The sequence below is a fragment of the Schistocerca piceifrons genome, chromosome 5, assembly GCF_021461385.2.
Source record: "Schistocerca piceifrons isolate TAMUIC-IGC-003096 chromosome 5, iqSchPice1.1, whole genome shotgun sequence".
Lineage (NCBI taxonomy): Eukaryota > Metazoa > Arthropoda > Insecta > Orthoptera > Acrididae > Schistocerca > Schistocerca piceifrons.
Window position 1 is genome coordinate 583,782,509 of NC_060142.1, and position 26,816 is coordinate 583,809,324.

The window sequence follows — 26,816 nt, forward strand, 5'->3', positions numbered from 1 at the left end:
GAAGTAACAAGATAACAATGTGGTTCATGCTGAGCCAACGGCTGTTCCCCGAAGTGATGACTGTGAAAAGTTCTACATTTCCTGCTCATCAAACCCCACACACAGCAGTCGCCGTGAGTGGACAGAAAGCCACGGCTGTTACACGCTCAAGTATAGTCTGACCCCTGTCCCATTTATTTCGTGACGCAGCAACAAAAATTCATCGCATGATAATAAGTAGTAGTCGGTGACGTAATACCTCACTGAGGACGATGCACACGTGTTTCACTTTGTTCGAGAAGACTCCAGAAGGGAAACACCTGTCGCCAATTAGTTATATCATTCCATTCTTCACGTTTCGACGTATATACCGCTAAGAACAGCAATTTAAACTGGTTATACCATCTCACTACTTTTGGTCTTCTTCCCCCGGTAAAAATTAACGAAATGCTCCTAACCTCATTTTCGCGATGTATGAGCCGAGGCACACATTTTAATCTTCGTATTCGATTGCAAGCCTCTTGAGCCTGCACAGCTACCGCGCCTGCCAAGTATCACTCAAGTAACGTACAATGTAGAATCACACTCTTTGCACCTGCTGTTAACCGTTTGCAGAAGACACCGTAGCTGAAGCAACTGTACGTGGTGCACTGATATTGTCAGCATCGGGGCCCTGCGAACTGTATGCTGAGGAAGTCAAATCGGATGGTGTCACACTGAGGCCTGCTCATATAAGATACTCAGACGCCGCGCAGCCACCGATCTCACATGAATAAAACTTTATTGATGACACAACTGCCATCTCACACTCAGAGAAAAAAGACAGTTTTCTATCGAAATATGTCCATAAGCAAAGAGAGATTTACTATAAATGTAAACTTACCCAAAGGCTGGCATACAAACAAGAGCTGAAGGAAACCAAAAATACCGTAAGGAGAGCCATGCTTGAAGCGATCAACGACAGAAAATCCTAAGAAGGTTTGGTCACGTGATAAATCAGTAAGCAGATCGAGGCAATATGTCCAGATACTGTGTGGTCATAATGTTATCGAAACAGAATGACAAAGAGCAGGAAGAAATAATAAACTCTTGTTCCCTACACTACTTTACTGAAAAAGATTGTACTGCCTTTCGCTTCTTTAAGTCGCACCATAAACATCAAAACAACAGAAAATGAATTGAAATCTTTCAACAGAAGAAAGGCCACTAGACCTAAGGGGATACCAGTAAGATTACGCATAGCGTATGTGAAAGAATTTCCCTCTCGTCTAGCAGTAGACAACAGCAGGTCGCTGGAGGATAGCGATTGAAAGAAAGGACATTCCCTTTTTCAAGAAAGGTCGTCAAACAAACGTACAAAGCTATATGCCTGCATCGCTGATTTCAGTCTACTGTAGAATTTTAGGATACGTTTTATGCTGACACGTTGTGGCATTTCTACATACTGCAGGAATCAAGAAGGATTTCGAATACATCGCCCGTGTGAAACACAGCACGCTCTGTTCGATCACAAGACCCAGAAAGCAGCAGACTTCCAGAAGTCTTCAGATGCAGTTTAGCACTGCTGCTTAAGGAACAAAATACGAGCGTCCAAAACATCGAATCAGCTTTCTGATTGGACTGAAGAGTTCCTAGCAAGCAGAACTCATCATGTCATTATTAACGGTGACATATCTTCAGACATAAAGCAAATTTGGGGCTCACAATATATATAAATGACCTAGTAGATAGTGTCGGAAGTTCCATGAGGCTTTCGCGGATGATGCTGTAGCATACAGAGAAGTTGTAGCATTAGAAAATTGTAGCGAAATGCAGGAAGATCTGCAGAGGATAGGCACTTGGTGCAGGGAGTGGCAAATGACCCTCAACATAGACAAATGTAATGTATTGCGTATATATAGAAAGAAGGATCCTTAATTGTGTAATTATATGATAGCGGAACAACCACTGGTAGCAGTTACTTCTGTAAAATATCTGGGAGTATGCGTGCGGAAAGGTTTGAAGTGGAATGATCATATAAAATTAATTGTTGGTAAGGCGGGTACCAGGTTGAGATTCATTGGGAGAGTCCTTAGAAAATGTAGTCCATCAACAAAGGAGGTGGCTTACAAAACACTCGTTCGCACTGTGCTTGAGTATTGCTCATCAGTGTGGGATCCGTTCCAGATCGGGTTATCGGAGGAGATAGAGAAGATCCAAAGAAGAACGGTGCCTTTCGTCACAGGGTTATTTGGTAAGCGTGATAGCGTTACGGAGATGTTTAGCAAACTCAAGTGGCAGACTCCGCAAGAGAGGCGCTCTGCATCGCGGTGTAGCTTGCTGTCCAGGTTTCGAGAGGGTGCGTTTCTGGATGAGGTATCGAATATATTGCTTCCCCCTACTTATACCTCCCGAGGAGATCACGAATGTAAAATTAGAGAGATTCGAGCGCGCACGAAGGCTTTCCGGCAGTCGTTCTTCCCGCGAACCATACGCGACTGGAACAGAAAAGGGAGGTAATGACAGTGGCACGTAAAGTGCCCTCCGCCACACACCGTTGGGTGGCTTGCGGAGTATAAACGTAGATGTAGTAGATGTAGAAGTATTATGGGACTATTATTTTTCACAATATATGTAAACGACCTTGTGAATAACATCGGAAGTGCCATGAAGTTTCCGCGAACGATCCGATTGTATACAGAGAAATTGCAGTACCGGTACTGAAAAACTGCAGCAAAATCCAGGAAGACCTGTAGAGGATATGTACTTGGTATCAGGATTGGCAGTTGACCTTCACCATAAGCAAATGTAATGTGTCGCTCATTACTAGTTCGAAAGATCCATTATGGAATGTGCTATAGCCCAAACATCGTGGTGCCTGAACAAAGTGGGCAACGCACTTCGATACCACAGACATTAGTAATGTCTCGTTGCAATCCACAACGACGAATGGGGAAAGCTGAAGAAGACACAGCCATCTCTCTCAGCATGGCAGCGCCCTCGCACGGGAGTCAATATGGAGCCAAGCGTAGAAGCGCTCTATCCCAGTTTCTGACGTCAGCTGAGGCAATCAACATCATTGGACCAAAGAGTTATTCAAGTCTTAGATGGAAATGCAGTTTTGTAAACGTTGAACTTTAGTTCATTATTACATTAAGTGATGCTTTAATAGTCAGTGAAGCTATAGATTATCTGGTACATGTAATCAGGTACATGTAATAAAGTGGAGTAATGTTTCGTACGTTGTAGTTACAATAAGCCATTTCCCAGAGCAATCAAAGACCCTACTGTCATGGTCAGGCGACTGTGGTCTGGTCATAACATGGTATGAATGATTGCAGAACAATCACTGTAAGAGTACAAATCCTTTAAATATCGAGTAGTACGATTACGCAGCGATGTAAAGTGGAAGGATCACATAAAAATAACAGTAGATAAGTCGGATGACAGACTGAGATTCATTGGAAGAATCCACAGGAAGTTTAGTCCGCCCTTGAAGGTGGTAGCTTAGAAAACTCTCGTCGAATCACTACTTTAATTCACTCGTCAGTAACTGATATGGTTGAAAAAATAGAAAAGATCAAAAGATGAGTAGTGCGTTTCGTTACATGTTCATTTAGTAAGCACGGAAGCATCACGGGGACTCTCAGCCAGGTCCAGTCGCAGACGCTACAAGAGATGTTTTCCGCATCACAGTGTGGTCTGCTGTAAAAATCCCGAGAGTGCACGTCCCTGTAAGAGTCAGCCAACAGTTTCCTCATATGCATATCTCGCGAAAAGACCTGGAAGGCAAAATGAAAGAGATTCGACCTCACAAGGAGATTCACCAACATTTGTTTTGTACACGAAACATTCACCACTGGAACAGAAAAGACGGGAAGTGACAATAGTACACAAACTACAGAAGTAGATGTGGATCTACTTTCATTTTCAGTGAACTGTGTGATGCAATTGTTGTTCAAAATTCAAATGTGTGTGAAATCTTATGGGACTTAACTGCTAAGGTCATCAGTCCCTAAGCTTACACACTACTAAACCTAAACTATCCTAAGGACAAACACATACAGCCATGCCCGAGGGACGACTCGAACCTCCGCCGGGACCAGCCGCACAGTCCATGACTGCAGCGCCTTAGACCGCTCGGCTAATCCCGCGCGCAATTGTTGTTGTTGTGGTCTTCAGTCCCGAGACTGGTTTGATGAAGCTCTCCATGCTACTCTATCCTGTGCAAGCTTCTTTATGTCCCAGTACCTACAGCAGTCTACATCATTCTGAATCTGCTTAGTGTATTCATCTCTTGGTCTCCCTCTACGATTTTTACCCTCCACGCTGCCCTCCAATACCAAATTGGTGATGCCTTGACGCCTCAGAACATGTCCTACCAACCGATCCCTTTTTCTGGTGAAGTTGGGCCACAAACTTCTCTTCTCCCCAATCCTGTTCAATACCCCCTCATTAGTTATGTGATCTACCCATCTAATCTTCAGCATTCTTCTGCAGCACCACATTTCGAAAGCTTCTATTCTCTTCTCGTCCAGACTATTTACCGTCCACGTTTCACTTCCATACATGACTACACTCCATACAAATACTTTCAGAAACGACTTCCTGACACTTAAATCTACACTCGATGTTAACAAATTCCTCTTCTTCAGAAACGCTTTCCTTGCCATTGCCAGTCCATATTTTATATCCTCTCTGCTTCGACCATCTTCAGTTATTTTGCTCCCAAAATAGCAAAACTCCTTTACTACTTTAAGTGTCTCATTTCCTAATCTAATTCCCTCAGCATCACCAGACTTAATTCGACTACATTCCATTATCTTCGTTTTGCTTTTGTTGATGTTCATCTTATATCCACCTTTCAAGACACTGTCCATTCCGTTCAACTGCTCTTCCAAGTCCTTTGCTGTCTCTGACAGAATTACAATGTCATCGGTGAACCTCAAAGTTTTTATTTCTTCTCCATGGATTTTAATTCCTACTCCGAATTTTTCTTTTGTTTCCTTTACTGCTTGCTCAATATACAGATTGAATAAAATCAAGGAGAGGCTACAGTTCTGTCTCACTCCCTTCCCAACCACTGCTTTCCTTTCATGCCTCTCGACTCTTATAACTGCCATCTAGTTTCTGTACAAATTATAAATTGCCTTTCGCTCCCTGTATTTTACCCCTGCCACCTTTAGAATTTGAAAGAGAGTATTCCAGTCGACTTTCATTTTCAGCAAACTGTGTGATGCAATACGTTGCAAGAAAATTCGAAAGTAATCTCTTTGTTTAAGTAGTCTGCAGCTGCAGTTGTTAGTGACACTATGCCTTCTTTAAAAGCTGTAGTACTAAATCCGCAGGAATTGATACGTGATGTATGATATTAAATTAGTTACTACATGAATCTGATATTATATGTAGTGTTAAGGGATTACATTATCCTTCTATACAGAATTTGAACACAGATTAACTCATTATTTCGATTATTGTTAGATTACAATTGTTATTATGCAGTCTAAATTGCACACTGAGATTACAGATTAACACGGGAACAACAACAAACCAAAAAGAACTAACTAAATACCGGCATTGTTTACTGTAGTTGAGAGCGAGTGATGTATTTAGACCTGACCTGTCTGTGTAAGTTTAAATCACCCCCTTACATTGCACAAGACATCTTACAGTTTACAGATTCGTTTACATGAAAACTGAACAAAAAATATCAAATAATATACTCTGCAGTAACTGTTTTATTTTATTGTAATATGTATCTTAATTTGTTTTAGTCAGGTCTTCTGACTGGATCGTTGCAGCCCTTTACGAACTGCTCTCCTATCCTAACCTCTTCATCATGGAGCAGCACTTGCAACCTACGTCCTCAGTTATTTGCTGTGTGTATTCCAGTCTCTGTCTGCCTCTACAGTTTTTACCCTCTACTGCATCCATTAGTGCAACGGAAGTTATTCTCTTATGTCTTAACGCATGTCATATCATCCCATCTCTTATTCTGTCAATGTATTCCATGTATTCCTTTCCTAGCCAGTTCTGCGAAGAACCTCCTCATTCCTAACCTTATTCGTCCACACCTCAAATGATTCGATTCTCTTCCGTTCCTGTTTTCTCACAGTCCATGTTTCACTACACGTTTCACATGTTTGGCGATTCAATGAAGCCACAGGCAGAATTGTTGCATACTTCATTTTCAGCGGAAGAATTTTATCTCTCATGTCAATAGTTGTATTATTGTGTTAAACACCTGTTCTAATGTATTTACATTTTACATACAAGCAGCTGTTATTACATACCTATTGAAAACACTAAAATATTTGTTTCTCCGTCTAACTCAAAGTTGTCCCTATTATGACCTTGCATTCTCTGAAACATCACGAACGCCCCACCGTGTAAGGATGTCTATTGGAAAATGGATTTCAAAGTATGGCACTAAATGGAATCTATCGAGACTATATAATGCGAGAGATCTTCCTTTCTAGAAATCATACTGAGCTTCCATTTATTCTCATTGGTTTATATAAATCAAGTAAGCCCTTAGAGTTATCGTAATGAGGCAAAATCTGTTGTTGAGACACGTAACATTAAGGAAAAAATGTGAATGAGGAAAAAGCTCATGACAAGTATCGAATGTTAAGATGTGAGACACTAAGAAAGAGGTGGAGCAGAGGAAACGTGGAACTTTCCTGCGAAAAAGTATTTTGCTCTTAACATCAAATAAACAAGAAATATATTGAGTATTTTTGTTGCGACTGTTGTGGTATTTCGTCGAAGACATGACACTACCAAAGAAGCGTGTGGACAAATTCCACATGTCCTAGATAAAAGATGTGCACGAAGTTGTCCAAATGATCTGCCAAATACAGCCGCAAAGGAAACAAGAGTGCTCCAAAAGAAGACAAGCGGCTGAACTGACCTGAACGGGACGCATTTGATAATGTGGTAGCGAGACGGTTGTCCGGAGGAAGGGCAGCAGAGAAGTGATCAGCCATTGGGTGGATGGCTTACATATGATACGGACGAATTGACTGACAGATAACATTTATATACGTCGGTAGACGTCAATACCAACTGTAATTCGACATTTGCTTCTGTGATTTTTCTTCTGTTCAATGGCACTGCATACAGATCCGTCAATTATAAATCTAGTTCACAGAAAGCTTGACAGACGATTAGTTGTGCGGAAAATGCCAAGCAGTTGTCCAGCACTTGTTTCACTTAACCTATGAGAGGCGAAAGCAAAGTGTATGCATCTAGTGCCTGCTCACCTCTTAGGCTACCTACTACCTTCTATATATATTTTTTGTTTTATCATTTACGTTTGTAGTGTGGCTTGTTCACTATGTGAGTAACTATGCAGTTGCAAATCGAAAGATCCGAGTTTAGTCAGGGAATCATCCTGAACTTTCTCTGTCAATGTGGCGTCCGCATCAGGCAATGTTTTGTGTGCACGAAAAATCAGAGTCATTTGTAAGCCACGTTTAACTACCGATCCTCCTGTAACTTGTTCGTTGAGCGGGTTTATAGGTGGATGAAGGTAATGGTAGATAAATTGCACTTGGACCATACTTACTAAGACCTTGTTACGCTCAAAAGTGTTTTTCGGTTGAGGACGTAACGTACCGTTCAAGACTCTATTTGAGATTACACAATCCTTATAGAACGCGGGATGATTAGTCTAAACTGAGTTCAGCTTAGTAGAGATAACATTCTTCATCTTTTAGTAGCTAATAGAGACATTTTTTACCCTGGTCAAGAATACTATCTGCAGTTCAAAAATATTATATAACCCCCTTCCACCTCCCTAGATTAAGAACATCTGCGATGACGTTAAGTATAGCCATATTATCTTCACACCAAAATATCGTTTTATGTCACTCAACACCTTGGCCACTAAAACATCTGTAGAAGATAACACTACAGAAAATTTCTGAATTCGTAATTTCAGTATATTTCGATTTTCTTTTGTCTATTGTAACTATGAGTTTCAGTTAAATATTCATGGCAGTTCGAGGACGTAATAATAACTTTCTTCGTTTTTTCGTCAAGCACAACCCTTGCTGCACCTTGTAGTACAGTGATATAACTGTTCCTACTTATATCGTGTCCCTTGCGTTTAATATTTCATATGTGGCATTATAAACATATTTGTATAAAACGCATCTTTGATCATCAGCTGCTTTTATTTTAACCCAAATATCGACCGATTTCAGTCAAACACCATCTTCACAGATTAGGTTTACGAAAGTTTCAGCCGCAAAATCACATCTGTCATTACTTAAACAATGGCCACGTCTCATGTGGAGAGCATGACATTAATTCCAGTATACGACACAGGAATTCATGACGTGCTCTACACACGAGAAGTAGTCATTGTTTTAGTGATGACAGATACGATGTTGTGAGTTAAACTGTTTAACCCTAATCTGTGTAGAAGGTTAGTGGCTGAACCGGTCGATATTTGGGTTTAAAATAAAAGCAGCTGATGATTAGACATGCGTTTTATACATTACATGACGGCTGTTAATGAACATCTCCCAAAAATGTATAAACATATTTACGATTTTTTATACCGAACATTTACGCAAAGAGTAATATGAAGAAAATTATTTGAAAGCATTTTGTTAGCAAACTTAGATAATTACATTATAAAAGTTAATGTATTGGCTACATAATATTTTATTAGAGTCGGCAACAGGTTGCGGCTTTCCAGCGATCGTTATGTTCTGGCTTTCCAGCCATCGTCACTACAAATGTAAATGAGAAGACAAAAAATACAAATTGACAGGAAATATACCAGCGGAAAAATGCTCTTATCGGAGCACAAAAAAGGCGAATATGTTCCTGTTTGAAAGATTGAAAAGTGGTGTACCAGCTGCCTCGCTCTACCTTCTTCAGCACATTTAAAACCTTTCTCAAAAATTTTGGCATGCGGACATACTCACGCTTTTTTTAACATGCAGCTCATCTCATACTCTCACTAGCTCTCCTAACTGCAACTCGCTTACATTCACTAGTCCATTGCTGCAAGTCGCTATTACCTATCCACCAGCACTTTCCCATTTCTCACTCATTCATTCACCCTAGCTCGTGATCATTATCTCTTTGTGCCTCTTTAACTGTCTGTCACTGTCTCTTGTCTCACAGCCAAAGTCTCCTGCGTTCTGTCCTACTAATATTATTATTTTCTCCTTTGACTGTCACTGTCCCCCTCTTGCTCTCTTACTGCTACTATCTCGTTCATATGTTCCCACTACTGTTATCTCTTCTCACTGTCACTATTTCTCTCTTCCTCGCTGTCGCCCGCATCTCGTGGTCGTGCGGTAGCGTTCTCGCTTCCCACGCCCGGGTTCCCGGGTTCGATTCCCGGCGGGGTCAGGGATTTTCTCTGCCTCGTGATGGCTGGGTGTTGTGTGCTGTCCTTAGGTTAGTTAGGTTTAAGTAGTTCTAAGCTCTAGGGGACTTATGACCACAGCAGTTGAGTCCCATAGTGCTCAGAGCCATTTGAACCATCCTCGCTGTCGTTGTCATAGACTCTGTCTCACATTATCGCTGACTCTCACCCACTTCCTCTTTCTCTTTTAGTTTTTTCCTCTCTCACTGGCGTTGTCTCCTTCACTCTTTTCCTAGCACTGTTCTGTCACTATCACCTAAGTTCTACTGCCACTGTGTCCCTCCCTTTCTCTTGCCATTGTCTCCTTAGCTCTTTCTATACCACAACCACTTTCTACAAACTTCTAGTGTTTATTACTTTTCCGTCTCTTTTTCACTGCCATTGTCTCCTCTCCCAGAATAAAAAAGGATGAGTTCGATCGCATGAGAAAATATTGGTGAAAATTTTGGAAGATGCTCGGGAAAGTAGAATGAGGCAGTTGGTACCCAACTTTCCAGTCCGAGCCATTTAAACAAGAGTATATTAGCCTTCTTTATGCTCCGATTGCAACATTTTTCTTGTGGCTCCCTTTCTTCCCTGCAACAGCAGGGCATGTCACTCATGCGAAAAGAACTTTATGATTTTGTAAAATTTCATTAGTTTGCTTACGTGAAATTGAAATAACGCAAAACTAATTTTACGCCTCAGACCGGATTTTACGGGCACCAAAATTTTGCATGTGCTTCAGTACTACAAGACGGGGTTCGCAGAATCCTTCTGATTATAGTGGTGACACTTTATAGCGTATTTCTCAGTGCTACGTCACTGTAAACTATGTTTCCGGTTCAAACTAGATTTTACGTATGTATTTTATGTGTACAAACAAGGTATGTCTGAACCTCTTTATCTCGGAAAAGCATAAATATATCAATACAATTTTCAAGTTTGTTAAAGATCTGGACCTTAGAAACATATCGTAAAAATTACAACCATTTGCTGTACATAGCCGTCTTGGATTTCGCGGCACGGCTTTAGTACCCAAGAGCCGTGTTTTTGAGGTGAAGATGGTACTTCTAGAGGAGTGCCTAGACAATAATCATTAAAATTTGTAGTGTTTAGTCATTTATAAATCCGCTGTTTATGGCGAAAAAATGATGAAATAAGCTTTTTCCGGGTTTTCTCGGGAACTGCTCATTAACTGAATGGTGTCATCAGAGCTCCCCTGAGGCACACCGTTGACCCCATATAATGCAAAAGGAACCAACTGAGTTGGTCCAATTGCTTAAGCCGGAGCAACTGTGTAGCATTCAAACCTTGACCGTGTACTGTAGGATACTTACAGCAAGATAATCCCTCTATTGGGTATAAAAATGGTCTGTAGCCCAAAGGATGTCCATAACACTTGACCCTACGTTTCTATCACCTACAGAACCCGATGTGTCAGCGCTGGAAAAGTCCCGTTTAAATACGCTGCGTTTTGGAACGTATTATGTAGCGTATGCTGCCGCAAGCGTACCGATTAGCCTACAAGCTCAATGTACATTATGGTTTCAGCCAATGTTCCCACCACGTGTATCAGACTTTACTGTGGCGCAATGGCGAAGTCAATGTGGCAGACCACATGTCTAAGGAAATCTTGTTCTGTCCCTAGTAGTGGCTGAGACATTCTGCAATTAGTTGTATGTGGAAAACGCTAACTTGAGACTGCCTACACTACGCTTGTCCGTCCTCTTTTAGAATACTGCTGTGCGGTGTGGGATCCTTACCAGATAGGACTGACGGAGTACACAGAAAAAGTTCAATGAAAGGCAGCACGTTTTGTATTATCGCGAAATATGGGAGAGAGTGTCACAGAAATGATACAGGATTTGGGTTGAAAATCATTAAAAGAAAGGCGTTTTTCCTTGCGACAGAATCTTCTCACGAAATTCTAATCACCAACTTTCTCCTCCGAATGCGAAATTATTTTGTTGACACCAACCTACATAGGGAGGAACGATCACCACGATAAAATAAAGGAAATCAGAGCTCGTACGGAAAGATATAGGTGCTCATTCCTTCCGCGCGCTATACGAGATTGGAATAATAGAGAATTGTGAAGGTGGTTCGATGAACTCTCTCCCAGGCAATTAAGCCGGCCGCTGGTGGCCGAGCGTTTCTAGGTGCTACAGTCTGGACCCCCGCGACCGCTACGGTCGCAGGTTCAAATCCTGCCTCGGGCATGGATGTGTCTGTTGTCCTTAGGTTAGTTAGGTTTAAGTAGTTCTAAGTTCTAGGGGACTTATGACCTCAGCTGTTGAGTCCCATAGTGCTCAGAGCCACTTGAACCAGGCAATTAATTGTGATTTGCAGAGTATCCATGTAGATGTAGATGTAGATGCAACGTGGTTGGTAATCCGCTTTAATTGACTAAGTTAATCATGTCAACGATCGAAGGTGAGACCATAACACTTCCAGTATTCCCATGCCCAGTAAATCACTGTCATGTTGAAACTTTCCTCGATTTGAGGACAGTTTTACGCAAAGGACGTTACTCTTTCGTCATTAGAGTGAGATGGCTGTGGTGTGTGGAAGAATATAGTAGTTAATGGTAGTTCTAAGCTCTGAAATGATCCCAGCATCGTAGCTGGCAACCAGCCAGAAACGAGATTTACTTCCTGTAAACTCTCGGTCTCGCTAATGTACCATTAACACAACAGATAGCTCGACAGTATGCAAGAATTTTTGAAATTAAATTGTTTCTGTTTAATTTTTTGGTAGGGTACGTTGATAATGTAAAAATTACATTCTCACACTTAGTTCGATTCAGAACAGACGCGTGCAATCTAAATGACCAAGGTAGGAAAAAGATTTAACTCCGAATCTTCCAACGTTTCTCGGTTTGTTCATTTGTGACGAACTAAAACTGTGCGCTAAGCATATACACTAGCCTTGCGAGAGCAGCAATGTAACTGCAAGAAATTAGTATGTTACGAACGAAGCGATTATACACCTTTAAAAGCAAATACGTTACAGACTACCTTGCGAGCACACACACACACGCACACACACGCGCGCTTGCGCACTCACACACACACACACACACACACACACACACACACACACACACACACACACGCACACACACACACACAAACGCGCGCGCGCACTAACGCATGCACTCAGCTCCATATACGGAGTGGAGAGAGATCAGCCAGACTCCACTGGCTGTTTGGCGAATCATGCACGGAATGAAGCAACAGAGACCCATTTACTGGGACGTAATTCGACTGTTACCCGCCATTACCACAAGCTCCAGAAAGGCCGAGGCACGCATTTTCCATCCCATCATATGTCGTCAGGCAAGTGTGCTAACGCGAGACGAGCGGCAGGGCTGCGGTGAAACGCAGGGAACAAAGAATGCTTTCCGAAACAGGCGCACGCTGATTGTCGGCGTGATCGGCAAGAAATTGGAAAACCTCGAGGTTAATGGAAAAGCAGTTTAAGCATTGTGTGTGGCTACAAGGCCAGCCATCACAAGTGACCTAACGTGAACAACGTGTTTCCGGAAACTAGGCACTCGGCGAGTCTACAAAGTGCCGTACCTCCAACATTCCTCGCCGATAGCAGTTGTGATCTTCTGCTGGTAAAAAGCCCCTTCTCAGATATTTCCCTTGTTCAGCGACCTTCACGTACCTGTCATAGAGGAGGAATCCAACCGCATTGCATCCACGAGCCGACAGAAATGCCGGTGTTGGTGCAATGTCACACACACTTCTTTGGTACCATATACTGTATTTGTTATCCTCGCTATACTTCTCCAGGCGTAACATTTAGCTGCTGCTACGTATTACTTCCTCTGGAGCTGGGCCTATCAGTTAGTGTCTTCTATCAAGTAGGAAGTCGTTCCCAAAAGTACTGGGAATATACGCTATTAACGACCAGAAAATGTTTTTTTCTTCTTTTTTCCTGTATCCTGCATCAAATGTCGATAACTAAAGAGTTAAGCTTGTTTACATTTAGCATGTAGAAGTGTGTGCAATCAAAAATACCCAGGAAAATTCACAGTCCCTCTATACATCTTTTCATATAAATTTTGAGAGGTTAATGAACTTAAGACATATTAACCTCTTGTATTATCAATGGATACTAAGGCCCTCGTAGTTCTTGTTAACATTTAGGGCTGACAAATTATGATCATCTGATCTTCTGTGATTTGTTCAAGGCATTAAGCTGTGTAGATTTGTACTTCTTCAAATTCTTGCTCTCGGTTTTCCCAGTGGGAAGTAAATTTTATGTATCAGATTGAATTATCTCTTTAACTACATTATGAGAGAGGTTAATGTTGATGATACCTCTCTTTCACCAAACAGGCAGCATTACATTTGTATTCGAAGATTTTAACAATCCCACTTTTTTCTGTGTATATATCTTTACAAATTATAGAAAAAACAATTCGATTCACTAAAATAAATTTCTTCGCCCTTAATATGAAATTGTCATAACGGTGCTACAAAATTTTGTTTTCCTCCTCTTTTATAATTTTCTTTTCTTAGTTGATAATAAATTAAAAGTAAAATACACAAAACATAGTTTAGAGGAATTTTTCTGTCTTATGCGTTATCTGGTAATTTTATTTACAATCAATTTATTTGTAATTTTATTTTAACACGACATTAATTTTGTAAATCGTTAAAAACATTATGCAAGCTGTTCCATTAAGTGTCCGTTATTTTTTCCTACCATTTATAAGCGCTATAAACAGATTCACTAGTTTTATTATTATCCTATAAGTATATTATCGCTCTACGAAAGCTATAGCGCTATATTAGATAAACAGAGCGTTATCTTTTTGTAATACCGCTGGATACTTTCTGTTCAGTATTCCTACATTTTTATGACTCTCCTTATTCAATTCTTTGGGTCACGTGATAAATAAGTAAAAGACATTTTTAGGCGCTACAATGTAGTCCTATGAGGACGACATAAATGTATCTTGAACGTGTCGATCTTCAACAGCAAGTAATACTGTAAATCAGTAACATCTTCTTAATGAAGATCAACTGAAGCTTGGAATTTCTGTAACCACTCACTGCATACAGTAATTTGTAGGTTCAATTGATATTCACAACGTTCAGGGTCGAGCATGACATAAATGTGCACATTTAAAATTTTAAAATACGACTTAATTATAACAGTGAAGTTACCAATTCGTATTTGACAATTCATCAACCAATCGATTCATACACTCATTAACTTCCAGTTAGCACGTTGGCCAGGAGAACCACACTTCACGTTTTTGGGGCCGTTTTCGATGATAGTCCTCTATACATTTATATCTGAGACTGTTGTCTTTACCAAGCCTCCCTACAAGATATAAAGCCTCCACCTTCACTCAAATATGCGTTTCCTTTTATTAGAAATTTTGTTGGTGAGGATGTCCGTTTAACCGAACATGGGGCTGTCGTCAGAAGGGTGCTACTATCGATCTGTTTATTCCTGGTTCTAATTTCTAAGCTGTCGCCTTTCCTCGTTCTGCCTACAAAATATCGGCGATAAAAAATAGTTCCACATAGGGGGTTCAAACCGTCTACGTCCGAGACAAGTGCTGCTGCATCAGCGTGCGAAAGCCTCTCTAAGCTAAGCACACCCAGCCATGCCCCTCCATCCTCCCGTAGATTCCCGCCTTCTTACTACCACCAACTTAATCTGACACGTAGAAGCAAACAGCTATGGCACGTCTGCACATTTCGAAGCATTTAACCATTGTGCTCATGATATATTACTGCCTCATTTTCTCTAACCGAATAGTTTAGTTGTACCGTATATGGTAACCAGAGCGAAACAAAAACTTTCGGAGACTGTAAAGATGTAAGGTGTGCTTTGACAAATGGTGAACTATTGCCATGAGCAGTGAACAGAGGAGCCCAGAAATTGGAAACTGCATAAATTCTGAACTTTTAAGCCCCAGAATTTAATTGGAAACGCACTCTGATCCACAATTATTAACAGAATAGTCACACACACACACACACACACACACACACACACACACACACACACAAACACACACGCACAAGCACACATATATAATTTGACAACAACGGAAACTGGGTTACCATTCTGCTTCTAATCATTGACTCTTAGCATAAAAAATTGGTCAAATTCAACACATAAATTGTTCATATGGTTTCCATCTAGTACCTCAGTAAATTGCCAGATTACTTCCCAGCACATTTAGTAAAAACCGATCACTAGGACTGCAGTCGTCGACCTACCTTTCTGGATATGAAGCCTAAATTCGTACTAAGAGAGAATAATTATTTCTAATGTTGTGCACTTACAACGTCAATTCAGTGCGTGGTCTCTGATGTATCAGAATATCCACGGGCCATGATTAGAATCGATAAGTTATAAGAAATATTTCGGGAATAGTAGCATGGTACGGTATCAAAAGCAAGTGTCCAAGAAATATCAGGATTTAGGTAGAAACAATTCAGAAAGAAGTTCATTAATATGTGATGGTTCAAACGGCTCTGAGCACTATGGGACTTAACATCTGAGGTCATCAGTCCCCTCGAACTTAGAACTACTTAAACCTAACTAATCTAAGGACATCACACACATCCATGACCGAGGTAGGATTCGAACCTGACCGTAGCGGTCGCGCGATTCCAGACTGAAGCGCCATTAATACACTGTTACTGAAACAATGTTATTAACTTATAAGCTCTTATGGGTCCCAAAGCAAGGTAAACATGCCCGGATAGTAAGTTCTCCGCACATAACGTTTGACAAGACAGTAAAGCTATTATTAATTCAGGAGAGAGTGATACCTTCGGAACACTTACACAAAATGGAGCAACCTATGCGGTTCCATATCGCCCTGCAGAAGAATAATGCTGTACCTCTGACCGCGGAGTAATCGTAAGTCAGCTGCTCAGTATTTAGCAATCAGTTCTGAAATAACGTACCCAAATGCCTCTAAGCTACGCCACTGCAAGCAACTGAAAAAAATTTCACCAGATATCTTCATTATTATGGCTTCTCCAGACCAGATCAGATCGACAGCAGACAAGGCTCTCTCCATCTTAGTGCAAACCTCTCTCCAGTCAGCACAGAACACCGACCAGTAAAAGAAAAAGAACCAGAATGAGAACAGAACACAGAATGGTGAAAGCCCGTTCAAACCGGTGAATAATTCCCCTTGGCTAATAGACAAACCGGCTTTCAAAGATCCGGAAGTGTGTCAGTCGCCACGCAAAGAGATTGCTCATAGGGCTTGTTTCGATCATTCGGAGCACAGTAGAGATACGTAGAGTATTAAAATTATGACTGTCGCGATGTACTGAAAGAAAAAAAAATGTAGTGAGTAAAAAACGAAATTGCTGAACGAACAGGCAAACTTTCAGTTTTGATGACTGGATCCACAACCTTAGGGTGATTACTGAATGCAGACATTCAGCAAGTCGGTTCATTTTTAGTACATGACGTATCAGTTATTATTAGATGTACGTGTGCTTATGTAAGTGGAGATTATTTATTCTTAGTTTACATTCTTGAATTTATTTCTTTCTTTCTTTTACATTCATGTATACGTCTGTTACATTTGTCCTTTGGGGACTCCACATGCTGTGTTCTCTTAATCTCACACGCTTTCAATGCTTACATCTTTGTCATTTTACTGCCAGTGCAACTCATCCACCACGTTCGCTACACGAGCGTTGTATTTCGGTGCGTATGGTGGATAGTGATTTTACTTTCACGTTAGCTGTTCGCTGCAGTTGTGTCAGCTATATCTTGTGTTCTCACAAGGTGTGTGGAACAGCAGGTAGATTTATACCTCCATATGCGTCTGCTTCAGACTGTTTGGAACTACACTGATGGGAAAAACATCCCAACACAAAAAATAATTAGGGTAGTGAAATTTCGGAAATAGATTACTCTAGGTAACATACTTAATTGAGTAACACTGCAAGTTCACAAGCTAATGTAAGTGTGAGATAAGCCACTGCAGATTTGAAATGCTGGTGCAATAGCAACGAGTGTAACTGCCAGAATGTTGAATGAAAGCATGCAAATGTGCTTGCATTGCATTGTACGAGTGCCGGATGTCAGTTTGTGGTGTGGAGTTCCATGTGTGCTGCACTCGGTCGGTCAATACAGAGACTGTTAACTATGATTGTGGATGACGCTAGGTTGTCGTCTGATGACGTCACATATGTGCCTGATTGGGGAAAGACATGGTGATCGAAAAAGCCAAGGCAACATGTACACACTCTGTACAGCACGTTCGGTAGCAACAACGGTCTGTGGGCGAGAGTCATCCTCTTGGAAAACACTGCGTAGAATGCTGTTCATGGTCCGCAGGTCGTGGTCGTGCGGTAGCGTTCTCGCTTCCCGCGCCCGGGTTCCCGGGTTCGATTCCCGGTGGGGTTAGGGATTTTTTTCTGTCTCGTGATGACTGGGTGTTGTGTGATGTCCTTAGGTTAGTTGGGTTTAAGTAGTTCTAAGTTATAGGGGACTGATGACCATAGCTGTTAAGTCCCATAGTGCTCAGAGCCATTTGAACCATTTTTTTTAACAATGCTGTTCATGACTAACGGCGCAACAAGTCGAATCATTGCAGTCAGAGTGCACGGGCTAACCACGAGAGTATACCTGCTGTCCTACGAAATCACATCCCAGATGATAACTTCAGGTGTAGGTCCAGACAGGTTGGTTGCAGGCCCTCAACTGGAAAATGGTTCAAATGGCTCTGAGCACTATGAGACTTAACATCTGAGGTCATCAGTCCCCTAGAACTACTTAAACCTAACTAACATAAGGACATCACACACATCCATGCCCGAGGCAGGATTCGAACCTGCGACCGTAGCGGTGGCGCGGTTCCAGATTGTAGCGCCTAGAACCGCTCGGCCACCACGGGCGGCCCTCAACTGGCATCTTTCTAAACAACACACGGCCATCACTGGCACCGAGGTAGAACCAGCTATCATCAGAAAACACAACAGACCCTATCCTCTTGCGAACTCCCGCTTGACACCACTGAAGTAGCAAATGGCGGTGCTTTGGGGTCAGTGGAATGCACGGTACAGGGCATCTGGTTCGGATTTGTCCTTGAAGTAAAAGATTTGTTAAAGCTCGTTGTGTCACTGTGGTGCCAACTACTCAAACGGCTGCTGCAGACGCAGCACGATGCGTCAGGGCCATAAGCCGAACACTATGGCCTTCCCTCTCCGTGGTGTCATGTGGCTGTCCTGAGGACGGTCTTCTTGCGAGCGTACTTTCTCGTGACCACCGCCGCCAGCAATCATGTACAGTGATTACACCTCTGCCAAATCGTTCTGTAATATCGCAGAAGTAACATCCAGCTTCTCGTATCCCTACTATACGACCTGGTCCAAACTCGGTGAGGACTTAATAATGGCATTCTTGACTAATTTCAAGTCCAATCTCAAAGGTAACTGGTGCTCACGACAATTACAGCATGCATTTAAAGGAAATCTGGTTCGTTCCTTGTAGTGGAACTACTATCTTGACTTCATTTGACTGGCGCAAAATTTTAACAGACATAATCCCTCAGGTGAAGAAACATGCCTACCAACTTTCATGTATGGCGCATAACTCCTTCTGTGTTGCAATTTTTTTCCGTCAGTGTATGTTCCGGCATATCTCAATGTTGTAGAGTGGGTTTCAGCATGCTACGTAAGTACTCTTATGTATTCAATTTAATAGGTCTGCTACCCAATTTTTAAGCCTACCATATTTTATGTGGTGTTTGCTTTCAGAAACACTTGATAATGACTTCCGAAACTTCAGTCGCAGTAAATAAAAAACTTTAAACAGTGAAATGTGGAACGTTTACATTCAAGAACTTTCAAAGAATTTTTTTGATTTAAACTACGCTTTACTCTTCCGTCTCGTTTACATGAAGTAGATACTGCAGGGACACCATTCATACATCGAGAATCAAATAAAACCTACGAGACAGTAGACAGTACCACTACGTTTTTCTCAATGATACCTTCATTGTGCCCCTCCGTAACTCATGACGACGTTGATCGAGGGTGACTAGGGGGTTGGTCGGTCCCGAGTGGTCCAATAGAACCACAACGCTACGCTTTGCTTCACTTTGCTGCTTTATTTTGCCGGCTCAGTCGAGGCTGGTTAACAAATTCTGATGCCTTTGCCGGTCGTCGTTCTGAACAGCGTTACGTCATTTACACCCTATAAACATAAACTGAATGTCTCTTTCTCATCCTTCCTTAAACTATAAAATCGCCAATTTGGGCTGTTATAGGTTATGATCAGACGAGATAACTGCTCTGTTTGGTATGCTACTCTCGTCCGTGTTTGCCTTATTTATACAGTCTTTTTAGCAAAGAGATCGTGCACGCGCCGTTTCCAGGAAGTCTTTCATCTGGCTAACCAGACGCACAGAAATATTAGACACTTTGTCGGCACTTACCAGCCAGAAAAGTGGACGAAATGCGGCGTGCCTGTTGTAATCTTAAACTCGTTACCTGGACGATCTCGCTTGACCCCGCTGTTTGGAAGAGCGGCAGTCTCGCACCTGAGATCGCTAAACCACCGTTTGGAGCCCCATAATCTGTAAATACTTGCGTGCTGACGCAGAGCGAGAAAATATGGTGCAACAGCTCGGCGGGGAGTTTATTGCATACCGCTCGAAACGTGAAGCCGCTTTCGTCGAGATGCGCCGCAGCTCTTTAGCATAGGGGGCAGATAAGAGGCGCTGTTTCCAGTCTGGCCGAGTGGTGGGTGTCGAAAGCAGGGTCATGGAAGAGCCGTGCGACCGTCGCTTCGCCGACGCGGTGCGCTGGAGAATCTGGCAGCTGGAAAGGCGGTGCCTCACCCTAGGAAACCACAACAGGCCATACGAACGCCTCGGAACTGGTCGTTTTACTTAAGTAGAAAAAAAGTCCCCTTACGGAAATCTGCTTTTACTTACGTACAGCCTGCTACTGACCATGTAGATACATTTGCAGCTGTCTGTTCGTACTGTCGCATCTGTAAGTTCACGACAGGTTTATTGGCTGTAATAAATATAAAGAAGAAGAGATAGAGAAAGTACATGAGGATGTTGAACGGGTAACTCAGTAAATAAAGGGAGATGAAAATCTAATAGTCATGGGGGGATAGGAGTGCTGTTGTTGGAGGAGGAGTGGAAGAAAGGGTTACAGGAGAATATGGCCTTGGTACTAGGAATGAGAGAGGAGAAAGACTAATTGAGTTCTGTAATAAATACCACCAAGTAACAGCCAATGCTCTGTTCAAGGATCACAAGAGGAGGAGATATACTTGAAACATATCGGGAGAGGAGGAAGATTTGAGTTAGATCAAACCATCGTCAGGCACAGATTCCAAAATCAGACACTCGCCTGTAAGGTGTAGTCAGATATAGACTCAGATACAATTTAGTAGTGATGAGGAGTAGGCTGAAGTTTAAGAGCCTAATTAGGAAGAAGCAATACGCAAGGAACTGGGATACTGAGGTACTAAGGAATAAAGAGTGGAATCTGGTTTCGCAGTACAGAGCGGATCAGGATAAGGTTGTGGAAAGGAGCCAAGATTTGTTACTGTTAGTTACACAAGAACACGCAACTTTATTCCTCCAAAACACAATGCGCAGTTTCCTCTTTAAAATAACAAGGATCATTTCACGGCCAAGGGCACAAGTAACTTCTCAATAATAAGGTTTAAATAATTCCTTTTAAAAGACAGGGATTTAGAGAAACGGCTGAAGGCCTTACTTAAGTAAAATTAAAATGTCTTCTCGGCTAAAGGCCCGAATAATATTTAAGATCAACAAAGGAAATTCTCTAAAAGGCAAGCATTTACCAATTTCGGCTAAAAGCCATATTAAGGAAAATTTGAATTAATTCCTCGGCTGAAAGCCCAATAATATTTCAACATAATAAAAAGCAACCTTTAAAGACAAGCATTTACACAGTACAATAGAAAACCATCTTAAGAAAACTTGAAATATTTTGACGGCTGAAGGCCCAAACAATTATTCAAAATAATTAAAGACAAACTTTAAGATAAGCATTTATACAGTACGGCTGAAGGCCATTTTAAGAATTCAAGATAATTAAAGAGAAACCTTACACATTACGGCTGAATGCCACAATTTTAAAACAAACGCGGCTGAAGGCCTAAATACAGAGCAAACAAGAATTTTAAATAAAACACGGCTAAGGCCTAATCTTAAAATACTTCACATAAGGTTCGGCTGAAGGCCTTATACTGAACATAGAACAGACAAAATTAATACACGGCTAAAGACCTGGCATAGTACTTGTGACGAAAGAAAATCACAATCGCAAACAACAGAACAGTGCTGCTCAGAAGTGTTCCAAGGGTCGGCCTGTGGAGGAAACTCTAACAACAGTATAGGTGAGGCAGGCACCCAAGCGTAACACTAAATAATTGGGTGGCAGCACGACCTAGGGACGGCTGAAGAACCAACCAACAACCTAACCAATTCCCTTCCACCTAAATAACGGCACGACTGCCGAAAATATCAGCTAGGACGAAGATCGCAGCAGCGCTACGGCTTGAAACCTGGCATCTAAACACAGTCAACGCACACTCTCTCGCAACCGGCCGACTGGCTACTCCAGTACGCAGACAGCATTCATCTGCTCACCGGAAATCACAGTAGCTACACACAGATCCGCGTAAACGCACCAAGAACTCCGACAATCCTATGACCAGTCACCGTGGAACAACAAAGAGAAATGACAAGTCGACACACACAAGTTGGCGACCAAATACACCACGTCCGATAAGGCGACCGACCGAACGACCAACCAACGTCGTCCCCACTCAAATTATCAGTGTCGGCAACGGTCGGGCAAGTCATGGCTGTCCGGAGCTCACTGCAGCTCCAACCCGACTCAACTCGATGTCCGTTCGGAACTTGGAGACACGGCGACCCGGGCCCACTGGCTCAGACCCAACCATGTAGAGGTAGCACTTGCCCATTGGCCACGATATCTCTGGACAGGGAAGGAACCGACCCACGTCCGGCAAGATGACCAACTGACGAGGCTCAGAAACGGTCAAAAGACCAAGTACACGTCGCCCGATCAGACGACCGATCGAACGACCAACCAACGTCGTTCCCGCTCCAGTCTCCTTCCGCCGGACAGTGCATGTGTGTCGCCAGCGGTCGGCGAGTACTGGCCGTCCCCACCTCACTGGCGCTCCGTCCCAGATTGCACTGCTGGTCCGTCCCCCAACTGGCTCCACTGCTGGTCCGTTCGCAACTGAACTCCAGACACACGACGACCCGGAAACACTATCGGCTGCTCCAGAGATGGTACGACAGTGCACTTATCGATAAGCGCTGCTGCTGCCACTCACGGGCAGGCAAGGCAGGAAGTTAGTGACGTCAGTAAACTGAATAAGAAAACTAGGCGGCTGAACCGTAAGAGAAGACGACAAACAAATAAACGTCATGAACATAAGCCGCGCACAGCTCAAAGAGATACATTACACCAAGATGATGCGCACCCGCACACAGCAAGAATTTCTACTGCGATATGGAATAGGTTAGTAGGCAGTAGGAAATGAGACACTTAAAGTACTGAAGGAGTTTTGCTGTTTGGGGAGCAAAATAACTGATGATGGTCAAAGTAGAGGGGATATAAAATGTAGACTGGCAATGGCAAGGAAAGCGTTTCTGAAGAAGAGAAATTTGTTAACATCGAGTATAGATTTAACTGTCAGAAAGTCGTTTCTGATAGTATTTGTGTGGGCTGTAGCCATGTATGGAAGTGAAACATGGACAGTAAATAGTTTGGACGAGAAGAGAATAGAAGCTTTCGAAATGTGGTGCTACACAAGAATGTTGAAGATTAGATTCGTAGATCACGTAACTAATGAGGAGGTATTGGCAAAAAATGGCTCTGAGCACTATGGGACTTAACATCTATGGTCATCAGTCCCCTAGAATTTAGAGCTACTTAAACCTAACTAACCTAAGGACATCACACAACACCCAGTCATCACGAGGCAGAGAAAATCCCTGACCGCGCCGGGAAGAGGAGGTATTGAATAGGATTGGGGAGAAGAGAAGTTTGTGGCACAACTTGACTGGAAGAAGGGATCGGTTGGTAGGACATGTCCTGAGGCATCAAGGGATCACAAACTTAGCATCGGAGGGAAGCGTGGAGGGTAAAAATCGTAGATGGAGACCAAGAGATGAATACGCTAAGCAGATTCAGAAGGATGTAGGTTGCAGTAGGTACTGGGAGATGAAGGAGCTTGCACAGGATAGATTAACATGGAGAGCTGCATCAAACCAGTCTCAAGACTGAAGATCACAACAAGAACAACACAAGCAGTTCAGTTGAAGAGCAACGGACGACTGTAAAAAGGGCAGTCACATAAATTGGAAAGAAAAACATAGGTACAAAGAAGGTAACTGCGAAGAAACCGCTGGTAACAGAAGAAATACTTCAGTTGATCGATGAGAGAAGGAAGTGCAAAAAAACTTTTCAGGGAAATTCAGGAATGCAGAAATACAAGTTGTTTAGGAATGAAACAAACAGGAAGTACAGGGAAGCAAGACGAAAAGTCTGAATGAAAAGTGAGAAGAAATCGTAAAAGAAATTACTGTCGGAAGGAGAGACCCAGCTTACAGAAAAGTCAAAACAAACTCCGATGAAATTAAAAACAAGGGTGGTAAAATTAAGAGTGCAACGGGAATTCCACTATTAAATGAAGAGGATACAGCGGATAGGTGGAAAGAGTACATTGAAGGCCTCTGTGTGGGAGAAGACTTGTCTGATATGATCAAAAAAGAAACGGGAGTCGATAGTGAAGAGGTAGGGGATACAATATTAGAATCAGAATTTATAGGAGTTTTGGAAAATTTAAGATCAAATAAGGCAGCAGCGATAGATAAAATTCCATCAGAATATCTAAAATCGTTGGGGGAAGTGGTAACAAAATGGCTATTCACTTTGGTGTGTAAAATGTATGAGTCTGGCGATATGCCGCGCGGAATTAGCCTAGCGGTGTAAGGTGCTGCAGTCATGGAATGTGGGGCTGGTCCCGGCGGAGGTTCGAGTCCTCCCTCGGGCAGTGGCATGGGTGTGTGTGTGTTTGTCCTTAGGATAATTTAGGTTAAGTAGTGTGTAAGCTTAGGGACTGATGACCTTGTCGGCGGCAGATGTGGTCATTTCAACGTCTTCAATTGTTTTATATATAGTCTGTCTTGCACGACGACGGCGACTGTATCTTCTGTATGGCATCTTGGCGATTCGAGATGTACGCGCCAAAGTCTTTATTAGCATTTTCGGTAACATGATATGTTCGGTATGCTATGATGTCACGATCAACAAAGCTTTCCAGTCCGGATACATTGTGTACGCCTGTTCCACCACGTACAACAGCGACAGAAGATATGTCACCCGACAAGGCCCGATAAGGCCGACAAGAAAAAGAATACGATCAAATCTGTCACTGCACACGCTCTACTGGACGGACCTGCAGTCTTTTGTGGATGCAGACTGAACTTCAGCATCGACATCAATGATTCGTTTACCCACGGAAATGGATGGCTAACTGTCGCTGTTGTACGTGGTGGAACAGGCGTACCCAATGTATCCGGACTGGAAAGCTTTGTTGATCGTGACATCATAGCATACCGAACATATCATGTTACTGAAAATGCTAATAAAGACTTTGGCAAATCAACATATATGTCACCCTCACCCTTTTCTTTGTATACACGTAATAGACGTAAGTTATCTGTTAATGAAACTGTTTTTATATGGATTAAAGGTAAAGGTACCTGTGAATATGTTAAATTTGTAGGAGATTGTACATTGTATTTTCACAAATAAATTGAATTGTAACGTAGCCCTGAATTCTGTAGCGTAGCTGAGAACCGGGGCGCGTACATCTCGAATCTGTCGACATAGAGTATGCAACAGCATGTTACGTCAGCTCTCTGAGCGCGTGACCTTTGACCCCGCCGATAAGGCGGTTGAAGTCCATCTTGGCAGCGCGCCAGCCGCCGAAGACTGACAAGCAGCGTACGCGGGCACCTAGTGCTACTAGTGCCCGCGTACGGGATAACGCTCTGCTGGCACTGTGAAATTTTCTAAGTCCCATATCTCTCTCCGCGCCTCTGCGCGGCCATAAAAGCGAGCGCTGACCGCGGAGCGGATCATTCGCGCTGCTGCTGCTGCACAGGCAACTGCATTGAACGCTGCCAAGATGCCATACAGAAGATACAGTCGCCGTCGTCGTGCAAGACAGACTATATATAAAACAATTGAAAACGTTGAAATGACCACATCTGCCACTATATAAGATTTCACACACAAAAAGGTCTGGCGATATAACATGCGACTTTCCGAAAAATATCATCCACATAATTACGAAGATTGCAAGAACTGACAACTGCTACAATTATCACACCATCAGCTTAACAGCTCATGCATCCAAATTGAGGATTTGTTAGATGATGATCAGTTTGGCTTTAGGAAAGGTAAGGGCACCAGAGAGAGAGTTCTTACGTTGTGGTTCGTAGTGGAAGCAAGACTAAAGAAAAATCAAGACACGTTCAAAAGATCTGTCGACCTGGAAAAAGAGTTCGATAGTGTCAAATGGTGAAAGATGTTCGAAATTCTGAGGAAAATAGCTGTGAACTATAGGGAGAGACGGGCAATATAAAACGTGTACAAGAGCCAAGAGGGAATAATAAGAGCGGAAGACCAAGAACGAGGAGCTCGGATTAAAAAGAGTGTAAAGCAGGGATCTAGTGTTTCGTCCCTGCTGTTCAGTCTGTACTTCGAAGAAGCAGTGGCAGAAATAAAAAAAATGTTTAATAGTGGAATTATAATTCAAGGTAAAGGACATCAACGATGAGATACGCTGATGGCATTGCTATCTTTAGTGATTACGAAGAGGAAGTACAGGATCTGCTGAATGGAATGAACTTTCTAATGAGTGAGGGATATGGAATGACAGTGAATCGAAGAAAGACGAAAATTATTAGAAGTAGCAGACCTGAGAACAGCGAGAAACTTAACATCAGGATTGCTGATCTCGGAGTAGATGAAGTTAAGGAATTCTGCCACCTAGGCAGAAAAATAACCCGTGACGTACGAAACAAGAAGAACTTAAAAATCAGACCTGAACTGACATAAAAGGCACTCGTGGCCAAGAGAAGTCTACTAGCATCAAACATAGGCCTTAATTCGAGCAAGAAATTTCTGAGAATGTCCATTTGGAGTACAGAACTGTATAGTAGTGAAACATGGACTGTGCGAAAAACGTAACAGAAGAGAACCGAAGCATTTGAGATGTTGTAGACTGATAAGATAGCCGGCCGCGGTGGTCTCGCGGTTCTAGGCGCGCAGTCCGGAACCGTGCGACTGCTACGGTCGCAGGTTCGAATCCTGCCTCGGGCGTGGATGTGTGTGATGTCCTTAGGTTAGTTAGGTTTAAGTGGTTCTACGTTCTA